The 16,189-nt window shown below is 41.7% G+C and overlaps 1 long non-coding RNA gene across 1 annotated transcript; it reads left to right on the forward strand.

Moving 5' to 3' along the window:
* The first annotated feature begins 14,117 nt into the window (after positions 1–14,117).
* On the forward strand, positions 14,118–15,698 carry LOC129105136 (uncharacterized). Its single transcript, XR_008531815.1, has 4 exons — positions 14,118–14,225; positions 14,355–14,501; positions 15,311–15,394; positions 15,452–15,698. It is a non-coding gene; the product is annotated as an uncharacterized LOC129105136 (long non-coding RNA).
* Positions 15,699–16,189: the final 491 nt, after the last annotated feature.

Here is a 16,189-nt window from a genome sequence, read left to right on the forward strand (position 1 = left end):
CATTTTCAGCATTTAAGACACAAAAAAGTTACAATTAAATTCCCTGAACGGAAAACAAACTGTGAAAGGGTTAAAGTTAGAAAACGGACAACCCCATCACCGAGCAACGCAGTGGTAGCAACTCTTAAATCACAATATAGCCCCATACAACTGTCTTCTCTAAAAGGTGGTTTGACTGTTTCATCCTGGAAACCCATATGTGGCATGAGGTAGAAACAGGACCCTATTTTGATCTGCTAATTTTTACACAGGTTTTCAGATAAATGGAGCAGGAGAAAATGGGAAAGGGTGTTCTTTTCTGATACTTTGGGGGTCTGTAGAGTTACTGGGGACACATGTAAAATTTTACTTTGCATAATATGGGACCTAAATTATGTAAATAGTTAACACTGTGTTTACAGTTTGAGATTACAATGGACACAGATGTTCTGTGATTGTCACAATGAGTCCAAGGAAATACAGTACTACCATTCTTTTTGTTTTTTTCCACAGTCCAACATTCTTTAGATTATTTAGAGGGCAGGCTCCAAGGTTCACTAAAATTCTTGACCTTTTGTTTGGCATCAACCAAATACTTGATCCTCTCCTCAATTCCTCCTCACAAAATGTGCACCTCTTTGTTCGATTTCAGTTATAGTTCAATCCAATAAAAGCTTAGGGCTATAATGAATTATTCGGACCTTCTGATGCTAAATTGCAAACCATCCCACAAGAGCTAATTATTTTGAAAGTCATGGCCAAAATGAATGCTAATGACTTCCCCAGGACAGTTTTGTTATAGATTATTTTAAAAACAATCCAAAAGGTGATTTAGACGAGCCAAAGAACATAAAAAAATGAAATGTGAGCAGAAGCCTGAAATAAAACCCTAAAAATCCATGAAAGATGATGCTCAAAGTCTCTCTTGTAGCATGCAGTGTGCTTATGTTTGCGTACATGTGTGGGTATGTGTACTGTTTGTGTATGAGTATGTGAGAGCTTGTGTGTGTCTGTGTGCATGTGAGATCGCTTTTCGGCTGAGTAAAAGTAATTCTCCTTGATTCGTTCCCAGTCACACATCCAAATGAGTTTGGATGAGAAACACAGTGGGGGGCCTGATGGCCTCCCGAAATCCAAGGCCCCCTTTCTCTGCATGGAATCGTCATCCTCTCTGATGAATGTGCAATGAACTTATGCATTGTAGATGTGAAAGTTGATATTGAAAAAAAACCCCACATGACTGTAAATTGGAGTCAAAATAAACAGAAGGGCCCGCATGGTAATTTTTAGATTTTACATGCTGCAGAGTCTTCAGTTTGGTGTCTCATCAGATCTGAATGAGTCTGCATCTGGATTTACAATATTTCCTAAACCGGCTTCTAAGACAATAGATATTTTTCTCAACCTTTTGACCAATTTTTTTTACAGGACCTTTTTTGTACAGCTGTGTCCCTGCAACACATCTGCATATTGTCTGTTTAGATAGAGAGGCACTTTAAAACATGGAGAAACTCAGAACATTTAAATGCACATTAACAAATGCTAAATTAAAGCTGCACTAATTCATATTTTCATATTCACAATGGATCAAATGATTATATGTAATGTAACTCTCATAGTAACATCCCTCAGAGAGTAACCACTAACGTCAGTGCCTCACAGCAATACTGTGCTTGTTAGCATCCTTAAGCTCATTGCTTGGGTTTTTTGGTTCAGTGCTCTCATCAACCTTATTTGCCACATGCAGGTGTTTTCACAGGAAAATCTCTGATAAACTCATTGTAACTGCTCAGCACCAAACATCAAAGGACAAAATTAGCGACTAGCTTGTGTTAGCAGTCAAAGGCCATATATTTTTTCAGGTGTTGGTGGCGACCAAAACAGAAAGGGGAGTGACTACTGGATTTAACTTCATCAGGGGAACACTTAACACAATTTCAAATGAAAGTTAATGTTGCTCTGTGTCTGCAAGATGTTTTAACAGGCATTGAAATGCTATGTGTCTGTCTACAAAATCATAACCAGCTCCATTTAATTTTTTTTTGCTTTGAGCTCATTGAGTTAATGGAGCACCGAGCAAAAGGAAAGCGCATCTTGTATTTCACATCATTTTGCGTTTTTTAAATTAATTTAACTTGTTTGTTACCAGTTAGTGCGTATCGAAAACAAAATTTACCGAAAACTGACATCCATTGCTAGCTAAGAGTTAATGTCTTAACAATAAGCTAATTTGTGATCAGTATGAATTTATTGTATACCTTGTGAGTTTATTGACCATTAACTTAGTTTTAGCATATCATGTAATAAAGGCACCATTGAGGCTTTAACTGTTCATAATATTATTTTAATATGATAGCAGTATAATATTCTAGACATTGTCGACCTGTGGTTCTATTCAGATCGAGGGTCTGGATCGGTGGTAGAGCAGGGCCGTCCTTCAATCAGATCTGGTTTTGATCCCCAGCTCTGCTAGTCCATGTTGATGTTTCCTTGGGCGAGACACTTAACCCCAAATTACTCCTGCAGGCTGTTCCTGTGGTGTATGAATGATTGATCATCCTGATGGACAGGTGGCACCTTGCATGGTGTATGAATGGGTGTGAATGGGTGAATGATGACATGTAGTGTTAAAGCGCTTTGAGTGGTTGAGAAACTTCAAAGGCACTATACATATATAAGTACAGTTCATTTACAATTTACCATTTTCCATTCTGCGCTGATTGCACTGTTACTGCTGTTAGTGTAGTAGGTTGGAAATGCTACATATTTATTTTTTTATTAAAACAGACCCCCTATTTTTGTTAATAATTGAACTAGTCTTACACTGTTCACATAATTTATATAAAAGTAATACACTATCACGTCAGTATATGGCGCTTTGGTACTGGTGTGGATCCTTTAGGGAGACCGTAGCCACAAGCTCAGCTCATGCGCAGGCGGCTCGTGCGCAGTTCAGAATAAAACAAGGTCTGGCCTGAGCACGGCGCTAACTTTGGTCCTCTTTCTGTCAATCCACAGGTACTGCAAAATATGTTTTTATGTATTTTACTTGGGTTACAATCTAAGATTAATGTAATAGTAATTGTTGGGCAATGTTGTAAGATGATTTCGAGATGTGTGTAAAGTGTATTTAGCTTAATTTTGAAGCTAATTGTTCCAACGAACGTCGTAATGCTGCCTAGCTAGTTCTGTCCGTTAATTTCAGTTAGAACGTAGTTTGGTTGAGTAAGTCACTGACATAAGCCTTCTGTAATTTAAGATTCTGTGTGTATTATCTGTATGTGTTAATATGTGAGATATTTTGAGTTGAGCTAATTGATGTTAATGTGGAATATAGGTGAAATGAATTGAATAAATATGCACTTTTCTTGGGGAGAATGTTTTATCTTATTTATCGGCAGTTGGTCCCACCATGTTTTATGGAAACTGTGAAATGTTTTGGTATGCAATTGAGTTCAGAATAAAACAAGCTCTGGCCTGAGCACGGTGCCAACTTTGGTCCTCTTTCTGTCAATCCACAGTATATTTATTGGTTACACAGTGCCGCCTAGCCTGTGTAACCTTTGCTGCCGGTTCAGATTCCCCTAGGTCTTGTGCCGGTAACATTAGCACAGTTAAAATCGCTAGCTGTAAACTGATGGTGCTGTTGCTGTCTTGAGAGCCGCTGAGAGGCAATTGAAATGCTCCCAATCTCCTATTTTGCCCCTTTAAGCCCTTTACACACCTATTAGCCCTTTTTTTCTGCAATTAATTTGAAATCAAAATGTTGTATGGAACTGTTTTATTTGTCATAAGTACTTTCACAGAGAACGCAAATATTACTCAGCCAAAAAGTGAAGTAATTTTCTTCCGTATCAAGGTAAATTGATAACATGGAGGCTCCTTAGGCCAAACCAAAACACAGACCTTTCACAATAATAGCCCTAGACATATACAGTACACTGCGTCACTGTTTACGTAACTGTTTACAGAGGGAACTCAGATTCATTCAGAACATTTTGCTGTATTTTTAATTTATTAAAGTAAAATTAAAGGCTTTTATGAGGACACATGTTAAAACACTGTTTTCAATATCTGCCTTCACCACCAGCAACCACAGCGCATTCATTGGAGAGTCAACTTGATTAACAGAAACTTTGTACATGTTAATTTTTTTGATGCAGACTGAAAGGTGTGGTTGTTAGGTTGCCCTAGTTGGAGCAACTAACATTATATTTCACAATAACACCAGTTAGTTTGTTGACGTTACTTGTTTCACCATGTTAACTGTAGAACTGCTCAGGTAAAGAAAGTAAAGGTAAAAGTGGAACATTGGATTTCCTGGATTCTTATGACTTATATATAAAGTGGCTTTATGAGAGATTTCATGCCCAGAGGTAATCACAAAAGTTTAGTCACTGGAAAAGCCCAGTATGTAAGAGCCCAGGTGCACCATTACTGTTCTGCCCAAGAGCTGCAACTTCTTCAGAGTCCAGGGTCGGGCTGATTTTAATGTTTCCCTTACTCCTGAAAACAAACATTTGTTCCCAGTTACTCTTCAGCAGTATAAAAACTGTGTTGCTGAACCAACAGAACAGCAACAGGCAGTAAACTGCAGAGAAGCGGGGGGGAGTTGCATACTTTAAAGGGAGTGGATGTTGTGGCTCTGTGACCTGCCCTTTGCCCATCTCCTTCTTCCCAGAGAGCTCTGGTGTCCAAACTGCTGGGAAGCAAGGATTACAGGAAGGAAGGACAGTATCCTAGAAAACACGTACAAAGTCAAATTTACGCTTTAGTTTCGGAAACAGTCCTCACAAACAGAGCTGCTGCTGTTGTGTCAGAAAATGAACTGACTGTTTGAGTTATTCAGGGTGATTTTTAAAGTTCAAAGTAGCTTACCGACTAGATATATTAGCCAAGAGAGGATGCTAAGAAATAATCAATAATAAAAATAATTAATAAACAAAAAATGTTTATGAAAATGAATAGCCTATTTTGATGGAAATTTATGTTTTATCTTAGATTACCCAAGTTTTTTTAAATGGTTAGTTTAAATTGATTGTTACCTTGTGATGTGCTATTATGTTAAGTGTTTATTATTGTAAGTTCACATTGCATAGGGTCTGCTAATAGAAGTAAAGAGTAAGAAGAGCAGCTGGTATGGTATAATCTCTTAAAGAGAATATTCTTGAGGATCTAATAGAATTTACTGAGTTATTTGTATACACAAAGTCACATAGTATTGCCATACCATTTAAAGTTAAGGTTTAACACTCTCAGCCTTCCATCAGACGGTCCAACAGAAGCATCACACGCAAGGCAGCCACAAAAGCAAATGACTCTGGTCACTCTGCACTTAACACAGACATGAGTATTGTATTTCATTAGAAGGAGCTTAAAGCAGGAGACTTTAAAATGTATGAGTTTCTGCCAAAGCAGCCCTAAGTAAAATTCCCAGTTTCACACTGTGTACAGACGTATAAATAAGCATGTGTACACATTTTGCTGCATACATCTGACAACCTGTTTATGTTATTTCTGTTTGACCATGAGAGAAGAATACCAACATATAAGGAACTGATAAAAGACACTGCCGTCTTTTTTGTGGATCATGTTGGTACCTCTGTCAAAGGTTAACCTGTTAGCATGAGGAGATACTATTGCACAGTATCCCTGTCAATGTTTTTATAAGATAAACTTTAACTCTCCGTGCACGCATGTACAGTAAACACACCCTGACTCGATGGTGCATGGCAACAGGTTGTCCACATATCATGGAGCAGCTTGCGCAGGTGCCTCAAAGGTCAAAGAGTGTCAAGGGGTCTGATGCAGTGGGGTCAGAGGGGTCACATAATCTGTTTTAAACTGTCCGATCTCCCCACAGCTACCCTCAGCTCCTTCCCCAGCCACCTGTCCTGCCTGTGGGAGGTTTGGGTCAGGAGTAGTGGTCAGCAGCTATCTGGCCACTTTTCAGGTTGGTGGGAGGTTATGTGTGGAATGTCAAGTCTGTATGTGTGTATCCATGTCGTGTATATTATTGAAAGGCAGGGTAAAGCCAGCACCTTACCCTGCTACTGTGGCTGTAGGCACCAGCGTTTGTGCACTCTTGTGTATGTAGCCTATGATCATGCATGATTATATAAACAACCCCAAAGAGTTGCAAAATGACCACAAATGACATAGCCAAGTAGTAGTTTTGTGTCTTTTTCACTCTGGGTGTAGGAGAGGTGGGGGTGTTTTTACATTTCTGGGTCTGTTGATTCTTAATCAAAAGGACTGCATTTACATAGCACTTTTCTAGTCTTCCAGCCACTCAAAGCACTTTACACTTCATGTCAACATTCACCCATCACTCACACATTCATACACTGATGGCAAGGCTGCCATGCAAGGTGCAATGTGTTCATCAGGTGATACACTAAGTTCATTCACACACACTCGCACACCAAAGGCACAGTCTTCTGGAGGAATTTGGGGTTCAGTATCAGTCTCATTGAAATCACTGATCCATTTTTTCACACTCACACTGAAACCTTCAGAAAACACACACACACACACACACACACACACACACACACACACACACACACACACACACACACACACACACACACACACACACACACACACACACACACACACACACACACACACACACACACACACACACACACACACAGTATATATGGACACATGCATGCATTCCTATGATAGGAATGTGTGTTTACTCTTCGCTGCCAGACCACACCATTGCAACACCAGCTGGACACCTGGCCTCTGGCCTGTCTTAAATTAGGCACCCTTCTCTGTGAACTCCCCCTCTGCACTAAGTTTTCTTTTCTCCTGCTCCTCTCCCCCTTTCCTCTCATCTCCATTCTTTGATAACTCTACCCCTTTGGTTCTCACTTATTTTTTATTACAAAGCATTGGTCCTTTTTATTTGTTACCCTAATATATGCAGAGATGATTTAGGATTCCTTAAAAGAGTTGGATTTTAACAAAACTATTTGAGGCAGTTGGCATGAACAAATTGCCACATCTGCACCAAATCCATGAATCCACACTTATTATCGTTTAAATCTTTTTGTTGTGGCCTGCCTTAATTCTCCCACACATCTGTCAACAAGAGCAATTTCCTGAATTACAGAGCGTTTCTCTTATCTTTTGTCCACATTCAAATGTGACAATCTGCCGAGCGAAGGTCTGTACAAGCCTGTACGTTATTAAACTGGATTCCTTTTTCAACTGTTTGCAAGGGTGCTTACAAATGGCAACACATATTAAGTAATGAATGATTTATAATTGTTGGAGATCATAAAAAAACAAATCCACAAACTTGAACCCGAAAATCTAGGGGTTCAGTTTGTGCTGGATTAATTTTGTCAGTAAGGCTCTGCATTCAGCATAATGCATGTGTCATCTTTACTTAAATGAATACTTTACAAATGACTGATATGAAAGGTTTACACAAAGAAAATCACTGAACACCTGCAGTTAATATTAATCCAATGTGAATGGAACAGTGACAGCAGTGGCAAAATAATCTTCAATATTACAGCCAAAAGTAATAAATTCAGGTTGAGGGAAGAAAAAGACAGATGAAGGATGGGTTTCTGACATGAGATGCCACTATAGCAGCTTGTGTGAAACGTGTTCATAACCTGAACTTTTAAGAACCCTTGAGGTTTTGTCATAACAATGCAGCAAAACACTGGCTTAATATTCAGAACCCATGCATTGCCTGTATATTGAAAAACAATTCCTTTAAGTGCTCAGCTAAACACATCATTATTAATGCTGTATTACCTCTACAACCGTACTGTTGTCGCTAGAATAGCAGGAACTTGGATTTAGTAAAACCTTCAAAGCTGTGCAGGATTTTTGTTTTGAGGAATATGTCCCCTAAACAGAACCTGGGACAGTGGCTTCAGTGGGGTAAAAGGGGGGCCTCCACAGATTTTTGCCTTTTGTGTCTCCAAAGTGACCTGGGTGAAGTCTGATAAATGTCCTCAGATGATGTCAGTTGAGTCAGCGTCAGTTGGGTCTGAAGACTACAAGTTTCACAATGCAAAAAATCTGGAGGTGTTGGGTTAGAAAGAAGTGAGCTTTCCTACCTTCGGTTTTGAAAAGTGAAGCCAATGCGGAATGGCCATAAACTTGCATTCTTTCAAATGGGCAGCAGGGGGCGACTCCTCTGGTTGCAAAAAGAAACCCAGTTGTATGGAAAGTCTATGAGGAAATTTCTCACTTGATTTATACCTCATTAAACATTGTAAACATGACTTTGTGTTCTCAGTCTCTAGTTTCAAGTCTCCTTCAATACAGCATGATGTTCATTTTGTAAAATGATGGTCCATTTAGAGTCAAACAGACCATAAAGAACGGTATGCTTTAGGTCGGGGCTACCTTGTGATTGACAGGTTGCTACCACGGCTTTGTTCTTTTTAGGTGTTTTAATTTCATGAAAGTCAATTGTAATACTTGGTCGCTAAAAATGTCAATGTTATTGAAGTGCAATCAGGAAAACTCTTTTAATTTCCTATTCTGCTCAGCGTTACTGAATATGGTGTGCTTCACTTCTGTATGTCTAGATCATTTAGGTAATTAAAAAAAATTGAATTGTGTGGTCAATTTATATTTCTGTTGTCAGCTGCCTTTACCAAACAGCATTTCCCACAGTCCCAAGTCTTTAATCTAAAGAACAGGTCAGTCGAGTGGCTGTGTCTAATCAAGTCATAGCTCCAACAGAAACAGGACAGGGAGAGCCAAAAAAAATAAACATTTTTGGCACAGCAGAGATTAAAGCTATAAAGTTGGAAAGATGACATTAGTGGAGGGCGTTGGGGTATATCATTGGGAATGGAAACCCACAATTTGAAAGTGACGCATTACGCACACTGTTGGATTGGTTACAGCGCATTTCACAAAACTGTACACCACTAGTGTCACAGTAAGAAAGAAGCTGTCCAGAAGTATGGATAGTATGGAGGGCCGTGCTCTCTTGGCTGGCAGAAATGGCAGCAGGGTGCAGATCAGGGTAAAGGAGCTGATTTCATCATTCAACGCCGTGAATGAGTTACAGATGAGCAGAATGTGTAAGAGGATCCAGCTAGTCTGCCGGGGCTAGGTTCCAAGTGCCGTCAGATGCACAGGGAAAGTTTTCTAGTTTTTATATATATATACTATATATGAGGACAGTGCTTTACTCAGATAGCACTGACAAGTTGGAAGAAGCAGACACATAGGTGACTAAATATATATGTGGTTACTGTTTTTGATTTGAGAGCTGTTAGTAATAAAAACATGCAAATGAGAACCGTATGACCAGTATGAGACATGCAGACATTGTAAGACATTGCTCGTATCACATGCAGAAGTGAAGCCAGTGCTCACTAGACACATCCTCACATCAAAAAGCAAAGGGGCAATGAACCCTTATGAGTGTGAATGTGTGTGAGGGGAGCCATAATAGAGAGAGTGAAGAATGCAAGGAGGGAGTCAGGGACTCGGTCAGAACTCTCATATTCTGTAGATGTGGGTGGGCAGCAGGGATAGGACCCCTTTCCAACCCTGTGAGAAACATTTCCTTCAGTGTACCTCCACAGTTTTTACCACTACTGCCATTGTTAACAGTTTCGCTATGCACCATATTTTAGATTTACTGCTTATGTTTTAAAGCTGTTAGCCAAAATATTTGACTAAACTTTAATGGTGTGTTGAATACAACCATTTCTTAGCTAATTTAAAAATCTGCATTTCTTGGTGGAAAATGCCTCAAAACGCCATCTACTGTTATAAATCAGCCCTAATCTTGTGGTCCACTTCTGAGATAGAGCCGATTGTTTGGGACTCTAACCAGACTCCCTCCACTCCTCTCCCCACAGCATCTATTGTTTGGACTTTTTCAGTAACCACTGTGGAGCATAACAATCAGAGCACAGCTGATTGAGCTGCTGGCTAGTTAGCTAGTTAGTGTTAGCTTGCTAATCCCACCACGTTATTCATGCTAAAATTAAAAAAAGTTAGAGATAATGAGCAGAACAGTGGGCTGGTGGCCAGGGGCAGCACTGGGTCTCTGATCCCTGCCACTAGCAGACTATAGTCAATAGCAGAGCAGGGAGTGAGGCAGAGGGACAACGGGGTGTGATTATGGGTTTAATAAACAGTAAATCCATCAAATTCACTGCCCCATGCCATGTTGCTATTTTCCAATCTACTGTAGCTAACACTTAGCGGTTGCACAAAACACCCTAAACAAGGGTTTCCTTAAATAATTTTCACTTAACTATTTAAGGTGCTCTCCTTTTCTTGGTCTTGTACCTATATATAAGGAGTTAAACCAACCACAGGGGTGACTGTGGCTCAGCTGGTTGTCCTTCCATCAGAGGATCGATGGTTTCGTTGGCCATGTGGATGAGTCCTTAGGCAAGACACTTAACCCCAAATTGCTACTGCGAAAGTGGTCTATGAATGTTAGTTAGTTCTGATGTGCAGGTGGCACCTTTCATGGTAGCCCCTGCCATTAGTGTATGAATGGGTGTGAATGGGTGAATGTTAAAGCCACTTGAGTGGTCGGAAGACTAGAAACTATAAGTGCTATACAAGTACAAGTCCACTAGACCTTAGCAATCAAAGTAAGTCAAAAAATATATGGTACCTCTGACTCTTTCTTACCTGCAACATGGCTAATTTTATAGCAATAAATTAAGAAAAAGAATCAGCTCAACCATGAGCATTTAATTTAACACTATATTTGACTTCCAGCCCGGCACTGCCAGTGAGTCAGTGCGTAATATTATAAAACACCTTAATTTAGGTCGACAGGGTCCGAAGCAATGCCTGACTACAACTTATGTCTACACCCACACAAACAGAGGGAAGAAGAGCAGAGACGCCCCTCTGCAACGAATGACAGTGATATGTTACAAGATCTTTCCAGTCAGTAATAGGCGAGGTGGTTCATGTCCTCGTTCAACTGTGTGCCGAGTCATTTATCGCGTTTCAAACGCTCTTAACCATCTGCTGAACACAGCGGTGAAGTTCAAAACAAGAGGACTATCATCTTCAATATTGCCTGCTTCCCAGAGTGTACAGGTTGATAGTCAGGACCCACATCAGGGTTCGAGCTCCTGTACCATGGCCGTAACCACCATTGAGGTCGGAACCTCGTTTTTTTCAGACTAAGAATAACCTGTCTTTGATCCAGCAAAGATATTGCACAAGGCCAAAATTACCGACTTCCTCATCTATTAGCTGTCATTGATTGATTGCATGTTTATGTTTGTGTGTGTGTGTGTGTGTATGTGTGTGTGTGCAGGTGGTGATGTGGTAAAGAGGTTGATTACCCTCCAGCTCAGACAAAGTTTGAAGCCTCCCGTAACAGTTCCACAGCAGTACATTTGACAACTACCCAGGAGCCAACGCTTCAGCAGTTGACTGATACTGATGATATTGAACATTTTCTTGTCACTTTTGAAAGGATAGCAGCAGCATGCAGATTGCCAACTGAATATTGGGCTTTCAGACTCATTCCATTATTGACAGGCAAAGCTAGAAGTTCTTATGTCCATATGGATATTTATGATGCTCTAGAAAATGATCAAGTTAAAACAGCTATTCTTCAAAAATATGACATTAATCCAGAAACCTACAGAGAGGTTTCGCAGACTTGAAGTTGAACCAGATGAGAACCCAGAAGCACTATATGTAAGGTTAAAAGAGCTTTATGGGAAGTGGGTTCAACCAAAAGGAAAGAAGGTGAATGCAATTGGAGAAATTATTGTCCTGGAACAATACTTTTTCCTGAGCTAAAGGTTTAGATTAGGGAGCAGAACCCGACAACGGCCGCAGATGCAGCTGACCTAGCGGATGTGTTTGTTGCTGTATGACGGAAGAAGCAGCCATGGAGCTTTGCTTCCTGGAAGTCAACTAAGGACCACAAATGGCCAGGTGTCTCTCGGTCAGCACAAAGGATGGACTCAATAGGGGGTAAGGCTCCTGTAAAGGAGCAACCTACAGCGGTCAAGTCGTTCTCTAGATCTTCCAAGAGCCTTGTATGTTATTTGTGTGGTGAAGAGGGACACACAAAACCTGTTTGTCCCAAGAATCCAGTGAAACTAACCTATATCTGCTATGTGCCAAAAAGGCAGCCACAACAGCCAAAGAGACCATGGTGGAAATGATTGGCTGTGAGTTAAAGGCCCTCATTGACACTGGCAGGGGCCAAACCATTGTTCATAGGCAGTTCATTCCGCCCCACAATATGTGTATGATTGACACTGTGCCCATTTGTTGTGTACACGGAGACGAAAGATCTTATCCCACAGTAGATGTGTATATTAAAGTGCAAGGCCAGAGTTACCTCTTGAACGTTGGTGTTGTTGACAATCTACCCTTTCCAGTGGTACTAGGTCACGATCTGCCGGTCCTGCTTGATCTCTTGTATCCAAGTAATTTCTGTAATGCCGCACTCACACAGGCAAGAGCTAAAGAGATCAAACAGCCTATCCAACCTCTCAGTGAACTTCCTTTTCACAATGCTAAAATTTAAACTAAGCCTGGAAGAGATCATAAAACACGTAGCCAGAAAATAAATGAAAAGTTCCAAAACACTGAAGTAAATAATTCCATTGAACCACACCCAACACAACCTTTGGTGTATCGAATACCAACTGGCATACAGGCAATGCAGCAAAATTACGCAAGTCTTGGTGCTTATCTACAGCACGCTAGGCCATCGGAGGAAGGGGAAGGATCTGAACTGATTACGGGAGATGGATATTTCACAGAAAATAGGATGCTGTACCACAAGCAAGGGTCCGCAAAGCAGCTAATGGAACCTAAGACCTTAGCGAAGTTGTACTCAAACTGGGTCACTCAATACCCTGGGCAGGCCTCTTAGGGAAAAACATTAAGAGACATTTTCACTGGCCTGGTCTAAGTGCGGATGTGGCCCAGTATTGCAGAAGCTGTCCTCAACGTCAACAAACCTCAGCCAGATATCCTTCTAAAGTTCCCCTTCAGCTATTGCCCGTCATTGCCACTCCATTTGGTATGGACATTGTGGGCTCCATAGAAAGAATCAAGTCAGGATATTGCTTCATGCTGGTAATTACCGTCTATGCCACTAGATATCCAGAAGTCTTCCCACTAAAAACCATCAAGGCAAAGTCACTTGCTTTTTGTTTGGTGCAATTCTTTGCAAGGGTGGGGTTTAACTTTATGTCCAACCTGCTGAGGGATGTATACAAACTGCTGGGGATTAAAGTCATCAAGACTACCCCATACCATCCTCAGACTGACGGTTTGACAGAGAGGTTCAACCAAACCCTCAAACAAATGCTCAGAAAATTCATAAATGATACAGGATCTGATTGGGACCAATGGTTACCGTATTTGCTTTTTGCAAGGTCCCTCAGGCATCAATTGGTTTCTCTCCGTGGAACTCTTGTATGGACATGAGGTAAGAGGTCCACTTACTTTGCTTAAAACTCACTGGCTAAATGGTCACAAAACAGCCACAGAGTGTTGTTGCCTATGTTATCCACATGAGGGAGAAGCTGGGAAAGATGGCTGCACTGGCTTAGCAAAATGTGATGGAGGCCCAACAAAACCAAAAACTTGTTATGACAAATCTGCCAGGGAAAGGAGTTTTTCCCCCAGACAGAAAGTCTTGGTAATGCTCCCCACACAATAGAGCAAACTTCTAGCTAAGTGGCAAGGGCCTTATGTGATAAAACAGAAAATTTAACTTTACATGTGTCACAGTTCTTCCTCCATACTGTCAGTAGCTCCGTACTCCCTGTCACTCTGTCTCACTCACCTAATTGGCTCACTCTGTTCACCTGCCTGTCACTCTCTCTCAATTCACTCCGGCCACTCCCAGTTCCAGTTCCACTTCCAGCTCACAGCCCAGCCCCCTTTCTCACCACACTCTCCCTCACTCACCTAATTAGCCTCATGCAGTGCACCTGTCTGCCACACCCACCTCGTCAGCACAATCCCTCTCACCTGCTCACTCTGCTGCACCTACACCCTGCAGTATAAATACCCCAGTCAGTCACACACTCGCTGCCAGATCGTTCGTTTTTATGTCAGACCTTCCAGCAATTTCCCGTAGACTGATTTCCCGTTGCCGACCCTGCCTGCCTGGACTTCCCTGCCTTGCCTGTGCCCCGGTCAACGACTCAGCCTTCTGTCCCCGACCACGAGTTTAGCCTCTGCTTCCTCTGGTTTCCGTCTGCCTGATCCCCTGCCTGTTTCCCAATGTGAGTCTGACCCTGCCTGTCTGTCTGCTGTGTGCTCAGCTTTAAATAAAGCTCCAGAACTTTATCTGTCTCCTGGTCGTACTGCTTTTGGGTCCACACCACATCCGTGACAACATGTTAACCTTCTAGGAATGGATTCCAAGGTCCGACCAGAAAGACGTATTGTTGATTAGACATGTGGAGGAAGAGGACGACGATGATGATGAGCAGCATCTTCCTGTTCCTGTCCCTACACTTCCTGATCTCATCCACCTTACTGCTGATCAGCAAACCCAGGTCAGTGCCCTCTGTGTCCCAGAAATGTTTAAAGAAACTCTTGGTTGTACAAAAGTGACTGAACACAACATTGTTCTGAAAAAGAATGCTGCTGTGAGAAGAATGAGCAACAGAATCCCTGAGCGCCTCCTGGGGTCCTTAGAAAAGGATGCTGTTCCTGGGCATCATTGCTGTATCGAGAAGTGAGTGGTGTAACCCCATTGTCTTGGTTCCAAAATAAAATGGCACCATAAGATTTTGCATGGATTTTCTTTATCTGAATGCAATCTCTGAGTTTGAGTCCTATCCAGTTCCTCACATTGATGAACTCCTTAACCGATTGGGTAAATCAAAATTTCTAACCACTAATGATCTCTGCAAAGGTTACTGGCAGGTGCCGCTGAATCCGCAGTTCCGTGAGTTAACAACTTTCCGTATGCCATGGGGTCTGTACTGTTTCACTGTAATGCCCTTTGGACTGCATGGCGCCCCAGCTACATTACAAAGATTAATGGACTAGGTATTGTTGGGATTTTCAGATTTTGCTGCAGCCTATTTGAATGATATTATCGTTAAGGTGGATTTCGGACATCTCCAGGAGGCTGGACTGACTGTCAACCCCTTAAAGTGCCAGTTTGCCAGGACCGAAACTGAATATCTTGGCTATAATATTGGCAACGGAGTTATCAAACCCTAAACACACAAACTCCAAGCCATTCAGTCCTGTCTGCATCCACAGACAAAGACCCAGCTGAAGTCATTCCTTGGAATGTCAGGTTGGTACCTAAGATTTGTGCCTAACTATTCCTCTCGTGCCGCTGCTCTCACAGATATGACCCGGCGTATGAACCCTACTCAGCCGGAGTGGAGTGAGGAGGCAGCGTGTGCTTTCATGGACCTCAAGGATGCACTGAGTAAGAACCCTGTTTTGTGTAGTCCTGACTTTACTAAAGACTTTGTGTTGCAAACAGATGCCTCAGAGCGAGGTTTGGGAGCTGTGCTTTTGCAGGGAGAGCACAACGATCGTCACCCAGTGGCTTACATCAGCCGGAAGTTGTTCCCAATGGAGACTCGTTATTCCACAGTGGAGAAAGGATGTGTGGCAGTAAAATGGGCCCTGGACTCCCTAAATTATTACCTTTTTAGGAAGAGAGTTCATCTTGGAAACTGACCATAAAGCCCTGAAGTGGATAGAAGGATGCTAACAGCTGCATTACCCGCTGGTGCCTGGTGTTGCAGTCTGGTAGAAATCGGTGCGCTGCGCTTATGAGCTGGACACAGAACATAGAATAAATACACAGGACACAGTGTAAATACTCAGTGCAGTTTGTTAAACAGGTAACAGGCTGCAAAGAGAAATACTTTATACTCTGGCAGTGATGATTACTTTGTGTCTTTATTAATATTAGTACAGTGATGATTACTTTGTGTCTTTATTAATACTAGTACAGTGATGATTACTTTGTGTCTTTATTAATATTAGTACAGTGATCATGTGTGCAGACATAAAATCAAAAGTCTCTCCAGCTGTTAAAGCAGACTGACAGCTGATCAGCTGTGATCAGCGGCCGCCATCAGAAACAGACGTCGCTTCACGTGACGCTTCGGAGGAAAGGACGTCTCATGTTTCCTCTCTCCTCGATTGGTTTCCTTGCGTCTCTCCATGCATCCCTCGTGGGCGGGACTAAGATGCAAGGAAACGACGCAAG

The sequence above is a fragment of the Anoplopoma fimbria genome, chromosome 16, assembly GCF_027596085.1.
Source record: "Anoplopoma fimbria isolate UVic2021 breed Golden Eagle Sablefish chromosome 16, Afim_UVic_2022, whole genome shotgun sequence".
Classification (NCBI taxonomy): Eukaryota; Metazoa; Chordata; class Actinopteri; order Perciformes; family Anoplopomatidae; genus Anoplopoma; species Anoplopoma fimbria.